This window comes from Sminthopsis crassicaudata, chromosome 1 (assembly GCF_048593235.1).
Source record: "Sminthopsis crassicaudata isolate SCR6 chromosome 1, ASM4859323v1, whole genome shotgun sequence".
NCBI classification, from domain to species: Eukaryota; Metazoa; Chordata; class Mammalia; order Dasyuromorphia; family Dasyuridae; genus Sminthopsis; species Sminthopsis crassicaudata.
Genome location: NC_133617.1, coordinates 338,755,533 through 338,767,562, shown reverse-complemented (window position 1 = coordinate 338,767,562; position 12,030 = coordinate 338,755,533). Strand labels below are relative to the sequence as shown.

Here is a 12,030-nt window from a genome sequence, read left to right as displayed (position 1 = left end):
TACTTCCCTCAGATTGAGAGAAATCTAAACATGAAATAGATCAATAGAATTTTATAAAAGATATGATAGACTTCTGGAAAATATTAAATGGCAAATAAAAGGATTATCTTATTCTTAGCAGTATGTGATACATTCATAAGAACTAACTGATTCATATAATGAAATATTAAAAACTAATTAATAAAAGCAGAAATATTAATGCATTTTTTTGAAAATAATGCAATAAAATTACTTTCACTAAGGGATGTTTGAAGCAGAGACTAAAAATTAGTGGTAACTACAATTAATTTTAAATAACAAGCAAATCAAAGAGCAAATCTTAGAAAACCTCAACAATTTCATAAAAGGTATTATCAACAATGAGAAAACATACCAACACTTATGAGATGCAGTTAAACAAAAGTTGGGGAAAATTCAATCTTTAAGTTTTTAAACACTTACTCATGGAATGGGTGAAAGAGAAGATCAATGAATTGGGAATGTATTTTCAAAGCTAGAAAAAGCATCAACTTTTCTTTAAAAAATTAAAAAGCAAACCAGAGATCATAAAAATTAAATGAAAGGATAAGATTCTGGGAAGATGAAGAGTAACTCAGAAAAGTTTTTGTTCTCCAGATTTCCTTTAAAAAAAAAAAGAACATAGCATCAGAGCAGCAAAAATAAATATAGGGTTAAAGTAATTATATTCCTAAGAAAATTTGAAAACATCCCAGGAAAGACAAGAACCCCTAGGCTGGAGGTTGACCTATGTAAAATGCAAACATCTCTAGGCCAAGTATACAGAATCAAAATAACAGAAGCCAAGGGGGCAACTGGGTAAACTCGGCCACAGAAACTATGGTTTCACAAACAGTGCTGGAGTTTGACAGCTGAATAAAAGATTGAAGGATCTTATATTGTTGAAGGATGCCAACTACAGCTCTGTTGATCAGACACATCTTGGGCTGTGGCTGCAAAAGGAAGTTGCTAACAAAACTTGGTGATTGCAAATTGCAAAAGAAGGACCCAGCTGTCTCTGTATACTTTTCAGGAGACCAGAGTCTCTACTTTTAATTCCAAGGCAGAGAGGAAAGCTCTAGTTTGAAGCTGTTGGAGAAACTGCAGGGATCAAGATCGTTTGTAGGACAATGTGTCTGTGAGCAATTAGGAAAGAAAAGAACTCAAGGTTAGGCTCCAGGACAGACCTCAGAAAATAATAGTAAGAAGAATTTAAGGCTTGAAACATCATTCCCAAACAATGGAACTATAAATTGATTATATTAACAATTGCTTAAAAAAAAAAAAAGCAAAAAATAATCATAGGTAGTTAATATAGAGATAGGGAAGATCTGAGAACATGTTTAGAGGAAGATATTGGAGCTAAAATGGTACTCTGTTTTCCAGTGAGAAATGTCAAATGTTTGTAAGAACAAATATAGTTCTTGAAAGAATTTGAAAAGAACTTTAAAATCAAATAATCAAATAAAACATCTTCTATTACTATATATGCTCTCTGGAAATGAAAATTTGTTGTTACATAATTTGATGTTCTGCTGGGCCCATGGCATTTTTTTTCTTTTTCTATTTTTTTTCTTATTTTGAATTTGTTTTAAATGAAAAAGTAAATTAAGAGATAAGTGAGGAAAAAATTCATAAAAAGTAATAAGAGCTATCTGTGAAAATTAAGGAAATTATAAAAAGAACGTCAACTAACTTGAAGTAGAGAATCCAAAATTTAAAAAAAAGAAAATAATTCCTTAAAAAATAGAATTTGGCAAAAGGAAGCTAATGACAGTCTAAAATGCCAAGGAAATATTTTTTAAAAATCAATAAATGAAAAAAAAATAGAAGAAAAAGTGAAAGATAACATCAGAAAAACAACTGATCTGGAGAATAGAACAAGGAGAAATAAAGTAAAAATAGACTACCTGTCAATTGTGATTAAGAAAGAATCTTGTAGCAATATTAAAGAAAATTATAAAGGAAAATTGCCATGATGTTCTAGTTCAAGAAGACAAAGCAGAAATAGAAAATAAATCTGCTGGTCACCATCTGAAAGACATCCTAGTAGGAAAACTTATAGGAATAAAATAACTAAGTTTCAAAGTTTCCAGCTTAAGGAGAAAATATAGGAAGCAAGAATAAAAAAAAAAATTATGAAGCTACACTAAATATTACACAAGACATACAAGTTATTCTGTTGAAGGACTTGGGAGGTCATTGAATGCTATATCCTTTTGAACAAAAAAGTTAGGATTATGACCAAGGGCAATTTACCCAGCAAAGTTATGTAGAAACCTGAATGAAAAGAAAAAGACATTTAAAATACTGAAAGGCTCAATAAGGTCAAATTGTTTGCTTCTTATATTTGACAACATTATCACTACTGTAATGATGGTCATTATTTGTTTAGTCTTGGGCTGAGCTGAGTATAATGGAAATGATTCTAAAAAAATAAACTGAAGCCAGGGGAGATTAAAAAGGGGTAATTATCTCATACAAATGAGTCATGGCATAAAGAAATGATACAGAAGAAGCAAGTGGTGGTGATGGGGTCTTAGTATTAGTGCTAGAATTTTAATCTTATCAGGAATTAGAGATGGAATGAAATATATATTTAGAAAAGTAATAAAAATCTTCTAATTTAATAAAGAAATAGACAAATAAGTCAATAGGGTGGGGAAAATAAGGAAGGGCTTTTTGGACAGATGGATAAGTTAAGGAGGGGAAGATAGTAAGCAGAAGTAAAGCCCAGGAGTGAAGAAACAGAGTAAATAGGGTGAGGGTAAGGGCTAGCTCCCTGGAAGGCTTCAGGGTCATCAAGAGTTTGGATGAATTAAGGTCCTTGGTCTTTAGGGGGGAGAAGTGAAAGATTTAGGCAAGCTGCCTCGAGGCTAGCCAAAGAACTTTCTTTGATTCTGGAGTCCAGAATCTCCAGCCTTTCTTCTCCTCATTCTCCCCCCCAGGTGACTCTGCCCTCTCTCCCTTTGCCCTTCAATCCGTGCCTCTCATTATCTTAACACCAAACATTCAGCACCAATGGTGAGAAGAGACATTTATCCAAATATGTGCTAATAGAGTCATTGCCTCACATTGAATAGGTAATTAGCCTTAAGTGCTCAGTTGTCTGATTCAAGCATACCTTTTTGAAATTTTCATCCTCTACAAGTAGGAAAAAATGTTAAGGAGGAAAATATACAATAAATAATTATAGCTTAGAATGTGAATTAAATAAATTTACTCATAAATTATAAATAGATTAAAAATATAAATTCAACAATCTGTTGCTTTCAGAAAACATAAAAAAATGAGAGAAACCAAAATAAAATAAGGAGCTAGAGTAGAATTAATTATTTTTCAAAAGCAGAGTAGTACCCCATGATTTCAGAAAAAAAAAGTTAATGTTAAAATAATTTTAATTAAAAGAGAAAAACAGGGAAACTATACCATGTGTCCACAATATTATTTAATATTTTAGATCATTGGAAATAATTGGATAGTGATGAGGTCTAGAATTGGGGTACCTAAATGAAATTAGGGTATAATTATAGTATAGTGGCAGGTTTGGGGTACAGGGAGTCCCCTGTAAAGGAATTTACAGACCCTAAAACCTAGATTGATAAAAGAGGTTTATTTTGGGGGTTGGAAGTAAGGTTAAAGTCTAGTTAGTGTGTGTGTGTGTATTTATAGATATCTATAAATAGGTATATCTAGATTTTTGTATATATTTACATCTAGATATATCCACATGTAATTATAGTCTTCTTTAGGGTTGGGAGGGAAGGAGAAAATAAAATGAAAAGTGCAGAGCAGAGAATAAAAATAAAGCAAAGAAGAACTGAGCACCTTGAAAAATATATAATATTTATAATATAGATTGTTTTGAAATGAAAATTTATTGTTTTTTATTGAATCCTCTCATGATCTTCTGGGTAGATCACAATATTTTTTTCTTTTCTCATTTTGTATTTAAATTTGAAATACAGATTTTTCAAAAAAAATCAAAAGAGAAATAGACCAAATTGAATGTTATAAAAATGAACTAATGAATAAAACTAGAAGTTCTTTTAGAGAAAAATAAAATAAACAATGAATTAATTTGGCTTTTAAAAAGAAATCAAAATTACCATTATCAAAGTGAAAACAAATTTGCAACCAATGAGAGGATATAAGAGAGTTATTTTGCTCAACTATATAACTATGACAATGATAATCTAAATGAAATGTTTACGTATTTACAAAAATATAAATTGCCCATGTGAACAGAATAGAAAATATAATATTTAAATAACCCTATCTTATTAATAGATGCAATCTATAAAGCAGTAAGTTTTCTTTGTAGTTGATGTAGTTGATGTCCAAGAAAGGGATATCAACTTTGGATAAAAGAACCTTGGATAAAAATTTAAAAAAAAATTGGGTGAGTGGATGTTCCAATATCATATCAGAAGCAGAGACTAAGGAAAATTCAAAGAAGAAGGAAGAGAATCAAATGGAATTGTGCCATCAAAACCCAGAGATGACAGAATATATAAAAGGGGAATATTGTCAAGTGTCAGATTTACTAGGAAGTAAGGAAAATTGAGAATTATCAGAAGAGCAGATCAAATCTCCAACATTCATTGCACTGTCAAGAAAGTATGTTAAGTTCCAGGAAATAAAATAAAATAAAATCTCTGCATCACTGAAGACTGAAATCAGGAACATTTATCTTCCAGAGTTTAAGTCTAACCTCAAATACTTATTAGTTGTGTGGTTGTAAAATAAACTGTAGAATAAAATGACAAACCACTGCAGTATCTTTGCCAAAAAAACCTCAAGCAGGTTCACAAAGAGTCAGAAAACACATACATGTATAATTTATTTATCCTTTATAAAAATCCCCTTTTAGTAGGTACTATTATTATCATTCTGATTTTACAGATAAAGAAATGGGGCAGGCAGAGATTATATGATTGTCTTGAAGCCACACATCAAGTAAGTGTTTGAGACAGGATCTGAATGCAAGTTTTCTTGACTCCCAGCACAATGCTTCATGTATTACATCACCTAGATACACATTAACTTACCAATGCATTCATAAGACTTATGTAGATATATTCCTTCATGAATAGTTTCAGTAGTGATATATCTGCTATAAATAATACTATCAGCAATTAATTAAGATACTTAGGTTTACAAAGTCTTCTAAGCAATAATTTTCTACCGTTCATCATCAGATATGTTTAGAACAATATTAATTTTGATTTTTTAAAAAAAGGTGAAAATACAATATGGCTAATGACTTAAAAAAAGACTGATCCAATTATGTTTTGTTAATATAATGGATCCATTATTGTTTGAAAATAATGATGACTATGAAAAACTCAAAGAAACCTGTGAAGACATGTATGAAATAATACAGGAGACAATGAATATAATCTAAAATTAATATAAACAGTATCAACTAGAATGGCAGAATTAAAAGAGGCAAAAAATAAAACCACACAAATATAAAAGCTGCCATTATTATCATACTCTATCATAAAAGCCATGTTCTTTTTTGTATTAATTCATAAATTTTCAGATAATTTAATTTGTAAAGGAGTTTATTTTTTATTCAGAAGTACATTAGTTCAAAACATAATATAGCAATATAAATTTTGGAATGACTATAACATATCCCTTAAAAGATATATGTTACAGAAAACATTATTACTAGTTCAATATTTTATGAGACATTGTACACATATATGTGACAGACAGATAAATAATCAGTGAATGCTTTATTTTACAAATCATTGATCAGTTATAACATTTTTTTTTTTTCCCTGAGGCTGGGGTTAAGTGACTTGCCCAGTGTCACACAGCTAGGAAGTGTTAAGTGTCTGAGACCAAATTTGAACTCGGGTCCTCCTGAATTCAGGGCTAGTGCTCTATCCACTGCGCCACCTAGCTGCCCCCAGTTATAATATTTTTGATTGTCAAGAAAAATAGTGCCTTGTAAAAACCTATATAATTGAAGCTAAAACATAGTCCCAGGTAAACAACTTTCCAAATTTACCATAGATTCATAATTAAATTGTTATCATGTGCATATCATAAATATGTGATCATATCATGCCTATATGTTAAACTTTATTTAAAATGAAATAATATATAGATCTAATTGAGAAATCAACACCTAATTGATATATTATAGAAAAAACAAAATTAGCATATAAAGACTGGCAAAATATAATCTTATGCCATAACAAGCCCACTTACATCATTCAAGAATCAAGAGACCTACAAATAACTGAATTTTGTCTTCAGGGTGTTAGACTATACTGGATGGACTGCAACCCACCATCTTTGTTTCTCTTAATAAAAATTAGTTTCTTTGCCCAGAAAGGTTTCCAAGTTCCTTTCTTATATATGTCTATTTATAGCAACAGATTTATTAGATTAATATCTCATCTTTAAAATATATTTTAAGGAACTGACTAATTTATAATGAATATCTTCTGAATTTATAAATGATTAGGGGAAACAAATAGGGAGTTTTCAACAGAATAAATGCAAGTTATCACTAAGCATGCTTTGGTGATAACCAAATAATTCTTAGAGATATTCAAGTTAAAGCAACTCTGAAGTTTTACTTCATAAGCATGAGATTAACAAAGATAACATTACAAAAAGGAGAATAATAAATGCCAGTGAGCACACTAATGCATAGATATTGAGGAAATCAATTCAGAATTATGTCCCCCAAAGTCTTGAAGGTGTATCTGATATATTTTGACTTAATGTGGCCATCACTAAATCTATATCCCAAAAAGATCTAAAAAAGAGAAAATGAAACTAAATTTTAACAAATTCTTATAGCATCTATTATTTATGTGATAGCATAGACCTAGAAATGAAGGGAGATTTCCATCAACTGAATAATTTGTGGTATATGGATATAATGGAATATTATTATGTTATGTAAATGGATGAAAAGAATAGTTTAAATGCAACTTAAAAAGACTTGTATGAATTAATGCACAGTGAAAATCTAGGCCCTGTACAACAATTTATAAGGTAACATTATTTAAAGATAAACAAATTTGAAAGATTTAAATACCTTCAATGTACTAACCAACTAAGATTATAGAGAAACAAAGATGTTTTGCTTGAATATACATGTTTGTTGCAAATGTTTTTCTTTTGTCTCTTTTCATAAGGAAAGGAGAAGGTGGTAAGGAAAAATAATAACTGCTTGCTAATCTGAAAAAATTAAATTAATAAACAAATGGGAAGTCAAATGTACCAGTAGATGCCCGATAAATGTTGAATAAATTTGGGTAAGTTTTATTTCATTAATTTCCATTAGCTTTTTAGGAAAGAAGAAATATAAAAACTAATTTTATAGTAAAAACAGGGAATGTTGTGTGGGCTTATTGATGATGTAAGTACTGAGTCCACAGTTTTTTTTTTTTTTTTGGTTGTTTGTTTGTTTTTGTTTTTTAAGTAATGTAGGTTCAAATTCCAGTTAAGACAAGTCATTATCTTTGATTCCTCTCTTGTAAAATGAGGACCTAAGCTAAATATTCTTTTCTAACTTTATATCTAGGATTCATGATGCTTTAAACTTGAGTCCTTGAAATTGATATAAATATATGTGAGCCAAATCAAATTATGTGTGGGTCAAATTTCGAATCAAAAGATCTAAATTGGAGTCTCATCTCTTTTGACTACTACCTGATTGCATGACCATTGGTGAGTTAGTTAACCTCTCTTTCCCTCAGTTATCTTATTTGTAGAAAGAGACTAATAAGGGGGCAGCAGTAGATAGACTTTTTCTTTAGAGTCAGAAAGACTTCAGTTCATATCCAACCTCAGACATTTCTTAGTTCTGTATGATTCTTGCTAAGTTGCTTAACCCCTGTTGCCAGAGAGAGAGGAAAAAAAAAACAGATATAGAGACAGACAGAGATAGAAAGAGAGAAATAAAGAGAAAACTAGAGAGAAAGAGAGAAGGAATATGAATTAATAATAATAATAATATTTATACCACATATCATATGAGATAGTTGTAAGGATAATTAAAGCTATTATATAGAAAATAATTTATAAGGCTTAAAAGTATATGGACATTGTTTCATATTTTCTTTATCACTCTCTCCTATCTATTTTGATAATATTTATAGGCCTGGGATGGGTGATCAATTTATTAAAATTCTTTTCTGTTTAATGCTCTTGGAGGGACATTATATCTGTGGATAAAATAACTACTTTTTATTGTTATTATCACTATTGTTATTCATATAACTTATGCCCATTTCTGGCATGGACACTTCTTCCTCTCCAGTGATGTTTAGAGTGCAAAAAGATTGTTTTCAGTTTTGTCTTTAAAATAAAACACTGATTCATTGTTTCCTGGTGCCCCATTATAAATATCTTTGAATTCTCCTAATCTTCCTTGTCTCTATTACTATCTCCTTTCCATGTGCAGAAGCAGGGATTCTCTAATTATTTTCCCTGGATTTCTTCCAAAATGAGTTTTAAAGAAATTTACATCTAACACCATCATCAATCATAACACACTATTTAAGCTCATATTCTTTTCATAAATCTCTATACCTAACATTATCATCTTCATGCTTAAAGTGTTATTTTTGTACCTCTTTAAATGTATAAGGAAAGAGCACACTTGTCAATGCTTCATTTCAATTATTATTCTGAATTATTATGGCTTCCTGTCTAAGTCTTCCTGGAAAATAAAATGAGATCTATCAGAGATCCTGAAATTAACCCAGAATTACCTTTAGATGCATTTCAGTACTTATTGATTATTTTTTATTTTCTTTCTTTCTAACTTAAAAGTAATTATCTGACCCAGAGTTATTTCTATATAAGCATATGCCCCAAGACCATTGCATTCTGCATACATTGGTTTGATTTTGAATTCTCTTGCTTTAAAATGGAAATGTATATGTATATGTATGTGCATGTATACCTTGCTACTATAGATGATCTAGTATTTGAATCAGGAAATAGGATTCATTTTGTTTATAATCACTTCATTTGATTATGAAACCTGTTAGAAAAATAGAGTATGCATGCTCTTTTTAAAATCTTTTTTAAAATTAAATTTATAATTATAACATTTTTTTTAGCAGTACATATGCATAGGTAATTTTTTACAATATTATCCCTAGTACTCCCTTCTGTTCTGAATTTTTCCCCTCTTTCCCTCCACCCCCTCCCCTAGATAGCAGGCATTCTCATACATATTAAATATGTTATAATATATCCTAGGTACAATATATATGTGCAGAACCGAATTTTGTTGTTGTTGTTGTTGCAAAGGAAGAATTGGATTCCGAAGGTAAAAATAACCTGGGGAGAAAAACAAAAAAGGGTAACAGTTTACATTCATTCCCCAATGTTCCTCTTCTGGGTGTAGCTGATTCTGTCCATCATTGCTCAATTGGAATTGGATTAGCTCTTCTTTGATACTCATTGATTGTGTGACTTTAAAAAGCATGAATATGGACTTCTGGACCAAGATGGCCACGAGGAGGCACACAGCTGCTTTAGCTCCTCCTTTTCTCTCAGAATTTAATTCATGACAAGCCTCGGAATTAATGCTTGAGCAGAAAAAAAAAAAAAAAACAAAACACAAATAATTACCAACAGAAGACATCCTTGAAATTCTCCAGAAAAAGTCTGTGTTTGCTCGGGGGAGGAGACAAACAGACTGGGTGTAGGCTGAGGACAGGAGCAAGAGCAAGGCAGCTCACACTGCAAAGACCCGAGCGGGGAGGGGTGCGATCTCTTCCGTTTCTGCTATGATGGGGGCCTGAGGACAGTACCTGGCCACCTGATGGGCAGGCCTTCCAGATTCAGTGAGGATGATAATGGCCTCACTGCAACACTTGAAGGAAGCCTCTATAGCTCCCACGGCAGCAGCTTCAGTGGGATCTTTGGTAATGAGGGGCTAGGCGGCAAAGCTCCTCAAACAACTGCGTGTGAAAGATGGTGGCCTCTGCTTCTCGGGCAATCAAGTGTTGCATCTGCACAGCTTCTACTGGATAGTCTCCTTCAGGAGTCTCTCCAGACAACATGATACAATCAGCTCCATCCAGAACAGCATTGACTACATCACTACCTTCAGCATGTGTGGGTTGTGGCTTCTTAATCATGCTCTCAAGCATCTGAGTGGCACAAATAACAGGTTTCCCAATTTGTTTACATCTTCCAATCATCATCTTCTGAGCAAGGAAGACTTTTTCTGCTGGGATCTCAATAACCATGTCCCCCAGAGCAACCATGATGCCATCATTGTCTTCTAGGATCTCATCAAATTTTCGGACTCCTTCATAGTATTCAGTCTTGCTGATGATCTTGATGTTCCTTCCTTTATCTCCCAGGACCTTTCTGACTTCATGAACATCAGCAGTCTTTCGGATATCATATCCACCTCTTGCTCTAATCCAAACTGTAGATCTTGGACATCCTTCTGAGATACAGCAGGTAAGTCTACAGCTGCCCCAGAAAGGTTCACACCCTTCTTGCTGCCCAGCATACCACTGTTCTCCACTTTAGTTATAAGGAAATCCTGACCTTTCTCCTTCACAAGAAGAGAAATTAGCCCATCGTCCACAAAGATTTTGCTACCAGCATCCACCACCTTGCAAAACCTTAATGTTTTTGTACTCAACCCACAGGACATTTTCATCACATTTCTCCATATAGGCATTATCCAAAATTACTTTGAGAGTGTTGCCCTTCTTTAGCTCCACTTCAGCTGTGCCACTACCCTTGATGAGTCCAGTCTGGATCTCTGGTCCTTTGGTGTCCAAGGCTATAGTAATGGGCCAGTAATAATCAGGATCAGAAGAAAAGTTTTCTGTAGCTATGCGCACTCATGAGTTTCATGGGAGAAGTTTAGACGAGCCACAATTATTCCAGCTGCTATCATTTCTTTTAGCTTGTCCACAGATCGGGAGGCTGGGCCAATGGTGCAGATGATTCCAGTGTTTTGGGTAGAGGTGGGCTCTGAGTTGATATCCAAATGGCACCTATGTTCCAGAAAGGTGTCGGCCATGACAGGAAATAGCTGCTAGTTCTGAATAGCTGTGCATGCTAATTCACTGGCTGTTTTGCTCACCTCCATGCTGTAATCTTCTGGAACTGTTTTATTGCTTTCACTTAAGTTTGATGATTCATTTAAATCTGATGATTTAAACTGGAAACTAAATGCTGAAGATTAGAAGGAACCTTGACCTGAAGGGCTTCCAGAGCAGGCTGTTCCTTCCAAGGAGCTTTAAGTGATGATGTCCCTTCCGATTTTACATTATTTCAAAGTCCAATTCTTCTTGTGCAGCAAAATAGCTGTATGGATATGTATAAATATATTGTATTGAACATACACTTTAATATATTTAACATGTATTGGTCTACCTGCCATCTGGGGGAGGGGGAGGAGAAGAGAAGTGGAAAAAATGGAACAGAAGGTTTTGCAAGACTCAATGCTAAAAAAATTATCTATGCATATATCTTGTAAATAAAAAGCTATAAAAAAGAAAGAAAATGGGGTCAGTTTTTAAGTTCACAAAACATAAAAGCCAAATGCACCTCTTAAATTGTATTTTGACAGGATTTTCACTTAAATGGATTAAATTTAATTGATGGCCTTAAAGGATAGATAATTATAAACAGAGTTGATTTCAAACTCAGTTGTGTTACCCTTTGTGAGGAGTATAATACAAATAGTCTTAGGATAGAATCTCAGAGTTATGGAAATGATAGAATCATAGAGAGTTATATTATATATATAATTTAAGAGACAAAGGAACTGGTTTCTAGGCCTTGGTTTTGCTATTTCTAGCCAGTGTAACTGTAGACAAGCTACTTAAGCTCAAATAGGGCTTGTTTTCTCATCTAAAGCATAAAATATGGGCATTTGGTGCTTCTGAGTTTCTTGTTCCAGGATTTTATAAACCTATAGTGTATTGAAATACAAAAATTACAAGGGCAGCTAAGTGGTGTAATAGATAGGGCACCAGCCCTGAATCAGGAGGATCTGAGTTCAAATCTGGT

General features: G+C 32.6%; 1 pseudogene; it reads right to left on the bottom strand.

Moving 5' to 3' along the window:
- Positions 1-9,724: 9,724 nt before the first annotated feature.
- On the bottom strand, positions 9,725-11,035 carry LOC141549938 (pyruvate kinase PKM pseudogene; annotated as a pseudogene).
- Between the last annotated feature and the right edge of the window lie 995 nt (positions 11,036-12,030).